The sequence below is a fragment of the Palaemon carinicauda genome, chromosome 23 (genome assembly GCF_036898095.1).
Source record: "Palaemon carinicauda isolate YSFRI2023 chromosome 23, ASM3689809v2, whole genome shotgun sequence".
In the NCBI taxonomy this organism is placed as follows: domain Eukaryota; kingdom Metazoa; phylum Arthropoda; class Malacostraca; order Decapoda; family Palaemonidae; genus Palaemon; species Palaemon carinicauda.
In genome coordinates this window covers 81,157,402-81,170,570 of record NC_090747.1, presented here as the reverse complement: position 1 = coordinate 81,170,570, position 13,169 = coordinate 81,157,402, and the positions used below count along the sequence as shown (strand labels likewise).

At 50.4% G+C, this 13,169-nt stretch overlaps 1 long non-coding RNA gene across 1 annotated transcript in view; it reads right to left on the bottom strand.

Annotated features, from left to right (window-relative positions):
* LOC137616973 (uncharacterized) overlaps positions 1-12,893 on the bottom strand; it is a 49,679-nt gene extending 36,786 nt beyond the window's left edge. Inside the window, exon 1 of the long non-coding RNA XR_011039535.1 lies at positions 12,778-12,893. This is a non-coding gene — a long non-coding RNA (uncharacterized lncRNA). The remainder of the gene's footprint in view (positions 1-12,777) is intronic.
* Positions 12,894-13,169: the final 276 nt, after the last annotated feature.

The following is a 13,169-nucleotide window of genomic DNA, read 5'->3' as shown; positions in this document are numbered from 1 at the left end:
AAAGCAAAGGCTGTCTCCCCCAAACTCCTCCTGGTGATCAACCAGTCGCCTAGCAAACGTAAAGCTCTCTTAGAAGAGCGAGAGAGCACTAGCTTAGAAAACAACGGCTTCGAAGTAGCTAGGCCTAGTGTAAACTCTGGCGTTTAGGCGAACGAGGAGCAGCAGTTACAAAATGGTCCGGACAAAGATCCTTAAAAATCAGCATGATTTATTTAAAGTCCATAGAGGGCTGAGCAGCTTTAGGCTCCTCTCCGTCTGACAAAGTCCCCAAGGGAATATCAGTAGGAGGGGGATCAGCAACTTCCTCATCTGAAGGAACCTCGTCCGACAATTGCCGAGTCTCAAGCAAGGGAGAGACCTGCCGTGGTGGCAATGCTTGACAAGCAGAGTCCACACGCAAAGGAGCATCAGTAGCAGTCAAGGACGCTACGTCATGTAAATGCTTAAAGGACTGACCAGCAACAACAACAGGTGCGGGAGGACGCTCGACGTCAAGTCGAGACTGCCTTGACTGCCTAGATAGAGCAGTTAAAACAACTCTTGACTGCGGTGCTTGACGTTCAACGTCAAAACAAGGCAACTGAGCTGGTTGGCGAACGTCCTGAACGTCAACACGAGACTGCGGCAGCGGCTGAACGTCAACACAAGGCTGCGGCAGCGGCTGAAAGTCAACATGGGACTGCAGCGAGTGAGGATCCAAGTCACGTGACTGACGTGACAAACTACCGACATCACGTTTCATAACGTCAAAAGGACGAGTAAATGCTCATTTGGGCGGCTGACGGCCAGAGTCTCGTTTAGTGAAACGGCGACTCGAAAGCGAAGGTTCATCGTGAACCTGCTCAACGTCATACTTCTCCATAAGGGAGGCAAGCTTAGTCTGCTTGTCCTGCAGGACAACCCATTTAGGATCAACAGTAGTCGGAACGGGCCGAGACGACGGTAACGTCTGTGTTGGCAAAACATTGCCTTTACCGCGACCCTCGGACACCGTGTTACGCTTGCGTTTAATAGGCGAACCGTCTTCCGACGACTGCAAAGGGTCAGAGCTGTCCCCATGGCTACAGCCAGGACGCTGGACCTGTCCTGAAGGGACTGACTTCCGCTTTAAGGGTCTAGAAACTTTGCTCCAAGGTTTCTTTTGCGAGAAGCCTTCGGATGACGAGGAGAAAAACAGCCTCGCTCGTCTTATGGTAGGGGCGATCTTGCTAGACACGCCCGATACCATAGAGGGAACCTTTGTTCGTTGGTTAAAGCCTCTCGTCCCCATAAGTCCTACGACATTACTTCTCCCTGGTACTGTAGCATGGGAGCCTGAAAGAGGTCTCGGACTAGGTGAACGACAAGCACGAACAGACGAACCCTCGGTCGTAACACTAAAAAACACTTTGCGCAATTATCACTTTATCACTACGATTTTCTGTTTTTGCACTTACTTCACTGAAATCGTATTTTTCAATAATTTCACATTAGGCATGAATAAAACTGATTTCTACCTGAAGCACGCAATTCTCCCCTACATCAAAAGGTTATAATTGCGAAATGAGTCGTATAATGTAAGCACATTAGTACAAGCAAAAATCAGTAAACATATATATCGAATAAAACGGAAATATATAAAGTTAAAAGGATCAGTGACTGGGGAGGAGACTAAACACTAGTTCATTTAAAAACTACGTTTTCAATCTCTCACCGTACAGTGCCTTGGGAAGAGAATAAAAACTAGAAACGTTTTATCCTTTCTCCCCGTACAGAGACTTGGGACGAGAGTAAAAAACTGAATCGAGAACAACGTTACTCGCTTGGGACGAGAATAAAGATCGGAACATTCTCTCTTCCTCTCTCTCTCTCCGTCTCTCTCTCTCTCTCTCTCTTGATTTCACACAGAAGAGAAAAGCCCACTCACCCTTCGTCAATAAACAGGTTATTTGACCAAAGGAAAAAACTGAAAGGACTAAGAAATTGAAAATTAACAAGTTCCTTTAAATTAGTATTTAAAACACTTCAGTTTGAAAGAAGAATGAACAAAACGTCAAAATCGATTTACTCTTTCTGCAAAGTGAAACCGTGATTCTCTCTTTCTCTATCGTAACAATAGAGCGCAAACTGCGTAGCATAAATAAACCAAACGTTAGTTCATCTTTGAAACAGCACGAAGACTATTCAAAGAAAATCTTTCATAAAATATCTACTAAAAAATATTCATTTCATAACTCTTACAGAGCAAATGATTTAAACTTAACGAAAATAAAAGTTGAATGGGCTCAACGTTGTTTAACTTCGGTTTCCAAGTTAGGACCGCCTACTCTCGGACTAGGGGAGGAGTAGGTAAGGCCGCATATAAACAAAACAAAATTTATCTTGATGTTTAGTATAAATGGAAAGCCAATCGAAGAGGCCTAATAAAGGCGGGTGAGATATAAAATATATAGAGGAAAATCTATAATTAACAACAACAATTTATAACGTGATAAGATAATTGCTAAAAGCCTAAAACACACTTCCGTACACTAAGGGAAGGGTCGGCCATCTTTACTCTATGGAAAAAACCAGAGATAAAAGAGCAAGGGCAAAACACTTTTACTCTCCTTTCAAAAGCATTTCTTTTGAGGATAGTATTGAATAATCCAACACGGCGAAAGCAATAAAACCAAAACCAAGTACTTCACCAATTCGGTAGAAAACTCGAGGTCATAATAGCGAGTGGAATCGACTTGTCGATGAAACCGACAGAGAAGAACTGGAGCTGTTTACATGTATATGCGGTATCTGGCCGATAGTCGGCGCTGGTGGGCACACCCGCTACCTTCATGGCGATCGCTCGCGAGTTTTTGAATTCTGTCGAGCCGTCGGAGATGTCAGCTATTATATATTCACCGGCTAAGTTTAATATTTAAAAATACGGATTAATAACGGCTGTCGTGTAGGCGAGGGTGACAGCGGACACGTCCGTCTAGCACCCGAGCCGATAGCAAAGTGAACTTACCACACGGGTGTGTGAGGGGGGAGGGTAGCAAGCTACCCTCCCTACCCCCCGCTAACTAGCGGTGGGGTAGTAAACCCTCGTTAAAATTTTAATGGCTCGTCCTTTCAGCTACGCCGAAAGTAATTACCCATATTAAATAGCGTGGTTTGTATTTCAGTTACGGAACAAATGCATGATAGGTTATATCAGTGAGGTAATTCTGTGAAAGTGAATGGTCATATCAGAGGGATAATATCATGAACGTGAATATAGGTTGACAACCGACTACACAGATTTGATCAGCTGATTTGAATGTAAACAATGCACAACATCATAATTCGCTGTTTTCAATTACAAATATGCTACTAAAACATGACAAATTCGGAGATAATTTGTACTTTTCCTAAGCATACAAACCTTAGCTATTTACATAGGGTTTACTTTTGGCGTAGCTGAAAGGACGAGCCATTAGAATTTAACGAGGGTGTATAACCCCTGCGCTAGTTAGCGCGGGGGGGGGGGGGGGGGGGGGGGGGGGAGTGGTAGCTAGCTACCCCTCCCCCCTCACACACCGGTGAACTGCTTCACTTCACTTAGAGGTAGGACTTGCCTTGGGAGACAGGGCTGGCGGGCAAATATGTGTAAATAGCTAAGGTTTGTATGGTTAGGAAAAATACAAATTATCTCCGAATTTGTCATTTGTTCCGTAACCGAAAAACAAACCACGCTATTTACATAGGGTGACTTACCCTTAGGAAAGGTGGAAAGTCCCCAGCCTTACTGGCTTTGGCTTACCCGGGGACTCAGAATCCGAGTGAGCAGCACTCGAGAAAAAGAGTCCCTGCACCTCGCAAGTTCTTGCTACGCAAGAAACGTGCGGCCTACATAAGCTGTGTGTGGAGGGAAGAAGTGTGACTTGTCCTAGGAAGTCGACCTGAAATCCTTTAGCTGGAATTCTAGGCTAGGACATTCCAAATACCACCTCGTCAGAGTATGGGGGATGCGACAGTATTAACTCAATACTAGGAACACAAGGAAGCATGGTTTACCTGCAGAGGTTTGAGGTCAGCTATGCAGAGAACCCAGGATGCTGCTTTCCCCAAGAGAGGGGAGGATGAAGAAAGAAGTAAGGGCCAGACATACTTCTTTCATTCATGCAGACTAAAACCAGATAACAATGACCTCAACCTTCTGCTACCTGTCCAATAAGGAGCCTAAGGTTAGACCAGCTGTTGTGTAGCCACCACAGGGCCGATAGACGTATCGAGGCTCCAGTGGGTCACGTCCTGCAGGTAGTGGGCTGTGAAGGTCGTTAGACGCTTCCAGACTCCAGTTTGTAGAACCTGCGTCACAAAGTAGTTTCTCTTGAAGGCCAGGGACGTTGCGATGTCTCTGACATCGTGTGCTCTAAGGCGACGTGACGGAGGAGGATCTGGATTCAGGGCGTGATGGATGATCCTTTGCGTCCAGGCTGAAAAGGTATTCTCTTCGTCCTCCCTGTGCTCCCAAACAGGGCTTGCACGCGAGGACGAACTGCAGCTGTTCTTTAAGATAACCCTTCTGACTCCTTACTGGGCCTAGTAGGAGAAGGTCTGGGTCATCTGTTACAGAACGGAGACTCGAAATCCTGAAGGAGTCGACAGAAGGTCCGGGTCTCCCAGGTTTTGAGTCTAGTAACCAACTCAGGGACGAACCTGAACGTTACCTCCACCTATCCTCGTGTGGGCGACGCCGTACGAGAGACCATGACGTTCGCTGACACGCTTGGCCGAGGCCAGAGCGAGCAGGAGCACCGTCTTCCAAGACCGGTGACGATCAGAAGCCTGGTGTAATGGTTCGCAAGGAGATCACAAGAGCCCTAAGAGCCCGAACCATGTTCCAGGAGAAGGTCTCATTTCCGACTGGGGCAGTTAAGTTCGTAGTTTGTATGAGCGAAGAAATATCCAGCGAGGAGGAAATGTCTATTCCTTTCAGCCTGAAGGCCAGGCTAAGGGCTGGGCGATAGGTTTCCACCGCCGAGAGCGACGGGAGCATCTCCTCCCGCTGATAGATAATGACTCCGCTATTGCTGGAATAGTGGCATCAAGGGGAGAGGTACCTCTCCCACCACACCAACCACAAAAGATTCTACACTTCGCCTGGCAGACCCCTGCGGAAGACTTTCGCAGGTGTCGAGACATCCACTCCGCAACTTGTTGCAGAACGCCTCTCTCTGTGAAGGAATGCTGGATGGTCTCCAGGCGTGAAGCCGAAGCGATGCTACGGCTTCTGGTAGATGTTGTAGTGTGGTTGTTTGAGTAGGTCGTGTTGTGGGGGAAGCTCTCTCAGGAGTTCCGTCAGGAGATGTAGAAGTTCCGGGAACCACTCTGCATGATGACGCAGAGGAGCTATCAGTCATCGACAGGTTGACCGATAGTCTGGTCTTGTTGAGCCCCCTTCTCAACAGATAGAACGGTGGGAAGATGTAGACGTCGATGTTGTCCCACTGTGTAGAAAGGCATCTTGCTAGAGTGCCTTGGGGTCTGGGACTGGGAGTAGTACAGCGGCAGCTTGAAATTCAAGGTTGTCGCAAACAGGTCCACAAGGTCAGGACCTGTTGGCTACCAAGGGGGGCCGAAGACCACTCGGTACTCTCTATCTGTGAAGTCCTGCTCAGACTGTCGGAGAGCACATTCCTTGGCCGGAATGAAACGAGCCGATAGGGGATGAGTGGACTTAAGTTTATCTCAGTATCTCCACTAAGATGAGAAAGTTGATATGAAGAGGTACCTCCCTGCTTGCTGAAACGAAAGTCACTACCGTGGAGTTGTCGTCCACGGAGTGACTCGCCAGGGTCTGTTGGAAGTGTTGAGGGGCCAGACTACGGCCTTCATTCCTAGCAGATTGATGTGGAGGTACCCTTCTGGTTCTGACCATAAGCCTGATTCAGAATATGGACCCCCCCTTGTTTTTACAAGTCCGAAAACAGCATCAAATGAGGGGGAAGGGCGAGAAGATCCATTCCCCTGCCAAGGTTCCATAGGTCAGCTATCACTGCAGGTCCATTTGTTCCGCAGGTCCCAAAGGGACCCGAATGTCCAGGGAATTGTTGTCTTGATTCCACCGGGACTTGGGCCGGCGACGCAGGGATTCCATCCTGAGGCGGCCGTTGGAACTAGATTGGCCAGGAGGAAAGGTGACCTGGGAGGCGTAACCAAGATTGGGCTGGAAGCTCTCCTCGTCTGAGGAAAGGTTCTGCGATTCTCCTCAGCCTTGCTATCCTGCCATCTGATGGGAAGGCTTGGAGATTGGAGTCCAATATCATGCCTAGATATCCCAGTTGTTGAGATGGGAGCAGAGAAGACTTCCCGAGAATTACCATGATCCCTAGATCTTGGCAAAGTCCCAGAAGCTTGTCTCGGTGTTGAGTAAGGGTCGATTCCGAGACTGCTTGGGATAGCCAGTCCTTCAGAAAGCGAAGGAGACGGAAGCTGCTCCTGTGTGGCCATGAGGAGCAAATGCATGATAGGTTATAGGAGCTGCGGGGAGGTCGAAGAATACCGAACCTTGAACTGGTATAACTGTTGTCTAGGCTGAATTCCAAGTACTTCCTGGAAGATGGATCGGGATCTGGAAGTACCCGTCCTTCAGCTCCAGTGTGCACATGAAGAGTTGTGGTCACACTACAAGCCTGATTGGCTCTGCTGTTCCACGCTGAACGAAGTTTGTCTGACAAACTTGATCAGGGTAGAGAGGTCGAGACAGGTCTCCAGACTTCGGACGCTTTCTTACAAGAAAGAGTTGACTGAAGAAGCCGTGGGGGGGAGCCGTCGATGACCTTTTGGAGAGCCTCCTCGAGAGCATGGTCTCGATTCCTGCCCGAAGGGCTAGCCCCTTTGCCGATCCCATGGCATAGGAGCTCGGCGACACTGGATTTGCTGTCAGCGGAGGTAGAGATGTAAAGAACGGGACGCGATCCCTTGGCTGATCACGGAGATCGTGCAGGAATCGGCCCTGGGCTGCTGCCACTTGCGCGCGCAACCTTGGGTATCCCCCCACCGGGAACCCTGCAGGGGGGTTGCCAATCCTAGCGTTTGCGGCCTCGGCCGCTCTCTCAGGATTATTGCTTCCCCAGAAGGACTTCCCGCCCATCTTGCCTCTGACAGGAGGGGGCTGCTGTTTAGACACCTTGTCTTAGCTGCCGGGGATGGTTCCGATGTCCTAGGCTGACGAGGCTGCTGCTGTTGAGGCGCTGGAGGTTGTAGGGTCTGGATGCAAGTGCCTATGGAGGAGCAAACTGTGATTCGCTTTCTCCATCTCTCAGTTGTCCGTTACCTGTCCTTGGGCTCAAAACAAGGTCTTTCCAAGAGTGGAAGAGTGTCTGAGCTTGCCGACACCCATTTGGGACTTCCGAGAGGAATATCTCGGTCACTGCATATCAATGCTTCAACATCGAGTTTGCCCACAAGTTCGAAATTTGGTGAGCCGGGAAACGAGATGCTTGTGCCCGAGAGGAGGAAAGTTCCCATGACTTTCCTGGAGCTCTCCCGGGACAAAATCTCGGATCGCAGCAGGATGCCCTGAGATCCAAGCCAGACAACCAGCCACGAAGTGGCCCGCATGGCACACTTTGCGGCTCTCTTCTGGTTTTAAGATCTCCTTAGACGAGAAAGTCACCAGCCGGGCGGAGAACTTCTCGAGAGAACAACTTCCTGGGGAGGCCCTTCCACGGAATGGTGGAGAGGAAGGGCTAAAACCAGGTTACCTCATGATCTCGAAGTACCTCCTCTGCTGCCGGCTGACAGACGCAGTGTCAGCGACTCCCGCTAGGGGAAAGGGAATCGAACGATCCTGAGGAGTAGAGATGATGGGGACTGCCCGAAAGGAAGAAGGATGTTGCCCCGACCTCTCTGAAGATCCTTCCTGCTCTTGTATGTGCCATGCTCTGCGTTTACGAGGCTTCCCGCCCTATAAGATCGTGAACTGGAAGTACGCGCCCCAAATGACTCGCCAGGTTGCCCATGTTACGATAACACGCTACCCGCCCTACGGGAATAGAGGTCGAAATCACCCTGGGGCTCGCGCGATGGCAAATCGTTGGTTCGCGCGCGGGCGCGCAGTCGAAAGTGCGCGTGGGCGCGCAGGTGAGGGCGAGCGCTGGAGGTCGGGCGAGCGCTGGAAGTCGGGAGACCGATGGCGTGTAGGCGAGCGATGGCACGTTGGCACGTTCAGCAAGCGATGGCAAATCGATGGTTCGCGCGTGGGCGAACACAGGTTCGCGTGGGCGTAAGGGCGAGCGCAGGCGGCCGGGAGACCGATAGCACGTAGGCAAGCGATGGCTCGTAGGCGGGCGAAAGCGCGTTGGCAAGCGATGGCGCGTGGTCAAGCGATGGCGCGTGGTCAAGCGATGGCGCGTGGTCAAGCGATGGCGCGTGGTCAAGCGATGGCGCGTGGGCAAGCGATGGCGCGTGGGCAAGCGGTGGCGCGTGGGCAAGCGGTGGCGCGTGGGCAAGCGGTGGCGCGTGGGCAAGCGGTGGCGCGTGGGCAAGCGGTGGCGCGTGGGCAAGCGGTGGCGCGTGGGCAAGCGGTGGCGCGTGGGCAAGCGGTGGCGCGTGGGCAAGCGGTGGCGCGTGGGCAAGCGGTGGCGCGTGGGCAAGCGGTGGCGCGTGGGCAAGCGGTGGCGCGTGGGCAAGCGGTGGCGCGTGGGCAAGCGGTGGCGCGTGGGCAAGCGGTGGCGCGTGGGCAAGCGGTGGCGCGTGGGCAAGCGGTGGCGCGTGGGCAAGCGGTGGCGCGTGGGCAAGCGGTGGCGCGTGGGCAAGCGGTGGCGCGTGGGCAAGCGGTGGCGCGTGGGCAAGCGGTGGCGCGTTGGCAAGCGGTGGCGCGTTGGCAAGCGGTGGCGCGTTGGCAAGCAGTGGCGCGTTGGCAAGCAGTGGCGCGTTGGCAAGCAGTGGCGCGTTGGCAAGCAGTGGCGCGTTGGCAAGCAGTGGCGCGTTGGCAAGCAGTGGCGCGTTGGCAAGCAGTGGCGCGTTGGCGAATAGCGACCACTCGCGTACAGGAGTTAACGCGTGGGCGCGTAGGAAACCTACGACGATTGAAACGTTGGCGTTGAAAACGCTTGTGCGCAGGCGACGAATTGCGCGGGCGCGTAGAGGATCGCTGGTGCATAAGGAGAGCCCAGGGATGCCTGTGAGCTTCTGTGCGCTAACTTAGGTATCTCTTGGGCGGCGGTGAAGTAAGTCTAGAAGAACCTGTGAGCGCCTGTGCGCTAGCGAAGGAACTTCTTGAACTGCGTGACGAGGCAGGAACCAGATCGTAGAAGCGTAGTTGTGTGGCCAGCTGAGAAATGCGCGGCCAGACGTATGAGAGATCGTCGGTGAGGAGGCGAAGGAATAACTCCTTGCCTGCGCCCAGATTCGAAGATCATGGGCGCGTGGGCGAACGATGGCGCGTATGCGCATATCAGGAAAATGTCCTTGCCTGCGCCCAGATCCGAAGATCATGGGCGCGTGGGCGAACGATGGTGTGCATGCGCATATCAGGAAGGTGGCGCAGATGCGAGCTGGCGAGCATGTGTACGTGGAGTTCAGTAAAGAACAACCTCCCTGCTTGTGCCCAGATCCGGAGATCGTGGGCGAACGTTGGCGCCCAATGCGCACATCAGGAAAGGGTGACCAGACGTGATGCTGGCGAGCAGGCGATCGTGGGCGTTCAGGAGACCGTAGGCGCGCATGGCGCGTAGCCGCACAGAAGGACTCAGAAGAGTTGGCGATCAGGTTGATTCAGCAGAAGTCTGGTCCACAGCAGGAGACTTGCGACCAGATCCGGAGATCGTGGGCGCGAGGGCGCGTTGGCGTGCATTGCGCACATCAGGAACTTTTGCGAACTCACGCGCATTAGAACGAGGTAGCACAGGTAAAAAAAAACCTGGCACCAAAGGGCTTACTCCCATGTGAGATAAGCCCTTAGCCCCGAAGGGACCGGCGCCCGTTTGGAAAACGGGGTGGAGGCGCCCACAGCGCTACTGCGTCCTGGAACGGAGAAGGAAGACAAGAAGATCTGGCAGATGTCGAAGATCGCAGGTCTAGAGAAGCAGCAGCAACAGTCTGTTCTCATCGAGGAGGATCCTCTGCGGCTGAAGATGAGGACGACCACGGACAGGAGCACCATCATCAGTCCTCAGAAGAGGAGTCTCTGTTAGTGAACTCCCCCGAGGGGGAGAGACACTCGCAGGAGAGACCATTGGACTTGGCTGCCCCCTCGAAGATGTTCGGAGGGGGGAACTGAGCCTTCAGCAACAACAGCAGTAGGGAGTCCTCCAAAGAGGAGTCTCTATGAGTGTCCTCTCTCGCGAACGAGAAAGAAGAACGCTTCGTAGAAGAGATTGATGAAGGTGCCCCTTAGGGCCGCTGGATCAGCAAGCTGACCATAAAGAGCAACCCTCCGAAGAGGAGCTCCTGCAGTTGCTCAGCCCCTTGAGCGTAGCTGCGAGTGCGACCGCTCAGCACCAAGAGCAAAATCGCACGAACACCATGGTCCGGCCTCGCAACCGCTCAGCACCAAGAGCATAACTGCCCGAGGACCAGAAAAAAATTAAGGTAGGAGAACAAACCCCCCTGAGTGTCCTCTCTCGCGAACGAGAAAGAAGAACACTTCGTAGAAGAGATTGATGAAGGTGGCCCTTAGGGCCGCTGGATCAGCAAGCTGACCATAAAGAGCAACCCTCCGAAGAGGAGCTCCTGCAGTTGCTCAGCCCCTTGAGCGTAGCTGCGAGTGCGACCGCTCAGCACCAAGAGCAAAATCGCACGAACACCATGGTCCGGCCTCGCAACCGCTCAGCCCCTTGAGCATGGTTACAAAAGCTGTAGCTCAGCACCAAGAGCATAACCGCCCGAGGACCAGAAAAAAATTAAGGCAGGAGAACAAACCCCCCTGAAGGGGAAAAAACTCATACCTGGGAAGGGAACCTCCCTCGAAAGGGAAGAACCCACCCAAGGAGGCGAACCTCCTGAGCGTTCTATATGAACTAAGGAGCTGACAGTTGTCACGGGAGAACTTCTAGGAGAAGAAACACGCCCATGACGAAGTTGTAGAGGAGGCGGCAACGGCAGACTCCCCAGGACCCAACAGGACAGCTCTGCTTCGTAGGCACATTAGGCAAACAAAAAACCAGATTGTTAACTGTGAAAATAAAACAATTAGTTAACATTAATTCGCCCAGGGGAACTCCGAAGAGGAACCCCCGCGGGAAAAGAATAATAAGAATTACACATAGGGATGCGCCCTCCTTCCCAACTGCCACTCACGGGAAGGGGGAGGGAAGGCGGAGAATTGTAACAAAACAGAATTAAAACAATTAAAAATATGTAATTCAACTAAGAATGTTACTAATCGTAAGAACGAATGAACCCCAAAGAGAAGCGTTCTACACAGAAGCTGAAAAGTTAACAAATGCAATTAGATTTAAATAAAAAAATAATTGAGACAAAATAAACGGAAGCCATTCAACCCGCAACGGGAAGGAAGCTACCGTAATACGTAATAATAATAAAAGGGTGAACGAACTCAAGGAGATAGAGACCGTAGTCAAACAAAACTCCCAAGTTCCCCACACTGATAGACCAAGTTCCCCGTAGGGAAGGAGGAACAGCGGAGAAACATATTAGTAAGTAGAGTCCAGCGATGACGATTCCCCACGACGCCCGCCGAAGGGAGACCGAAAGACCAAGGGAGAGATCGCGACCCATGAAAAGTCACCGTAGTGGCCCGAGACCACACGGAGAAGTTGTCGTACAATGAGTGGACTTCCTACACACACACAGCGCATACACTGAAAAGGAAACTTACTGTATTTCTATACTCAAATATATACATTAACATAAGAATGTTTACATATATATTAAGTATAAGAACAGTAAGTAATTAAGTAAGACAAAGCATTAATGGCTGCCATGCAAGGACGGGACAGAGACATCTGTTCATTGTCCAAGCCAAAAGTGAAGTGAAGCAGTTCACCGGTGTGTGAGGGGGGAGGGGTAGCTAGCTACCACTCCCCTACCCCCCTGCTAACTAGCGCGGGGGTAATACACCCTCGTTAAATTCTAATGGCTCGTCCTTTCAGCTACGCCGAAAGTAAACCCTATGTAAATAGCATGGTTTGTATTTCTGTTACGGAACAAATGAATATTACATGCATTATTGGATACAGTTAAGTGAAACACCAGTTTAATCAAAATCCGGATTATTTCAAATATAGCTGTAATTTTTTACCACAGAAATTGGATACACACTGTACAGAGAGAGCTAGGACCAGCTAGGTGTAGAGATAGGTAGTGGTGCGCAACGCTCCCAGTGTAGAGGAGCGCGGGCTATTTGAAATCATCGCCCAGCTTGAATATCACAATTATTATGAGAATTTTTATTTAATAGTTGCCAACTATTAGAAATCAAATTCCTAATGTTGGGTAAACATTCATCAAATTCTTTTTTCTTCTCCATGGCCGTGCAGCAAGAAACCACGATTAACGAGGTCTGACTGGATGTATAAGAAAAAGGTTAAGTTAAAAGACAAAAATAATGGCAGCCCAAAATAGGCGAGGAGAAAGAGCGGTAACAACCGGTCTCCATACGAGCCAAAAGTAAAGCGAACTAAATCACAGGTGTGTAAGTGGGAGTAAGCTAACCCCCATAACCCCCGCTAACTAGCGGGATGGGTAGTGAAACCTCGCTAAAATTTTAATGGCTCGTCCTTACAGTTTCACTGAAAGTAATACCCCTAATAAATAGCGTAGGTTTTTATTCCAGTTGCGGAACAGAATGCTTATTATTAACATTACCTTTAAAATTCCAACTATGACAACCAAGTATATGCTTTTCGATGACTGCTCTCATTGAAGAGCAGCAAAATGATCAATCTTTAATTTTCTGTCTTCCATACCTTACTGCTCAAGATGCACCTGAGAAAAAAAAATGAATATATTTTAAAAGTTTTCCCTCCATTTTTTTTTAATCATATAACAGAACTGAACACAACATCCTTGTTTTTATAATTATCTAAAGGGTCCTTTCAAAAAGTAATGTACCTATTCATTTGTACTAATGGATTGACTATCCTAAGTTTAGTTTAAAAAATATCAGAATTTACCTATTGACCTATTTTTCAATGAACAATACTATTAAATAATTATTTACTTCCCATCCATGGTACCCAAATAAAAAGAGAAAGAAT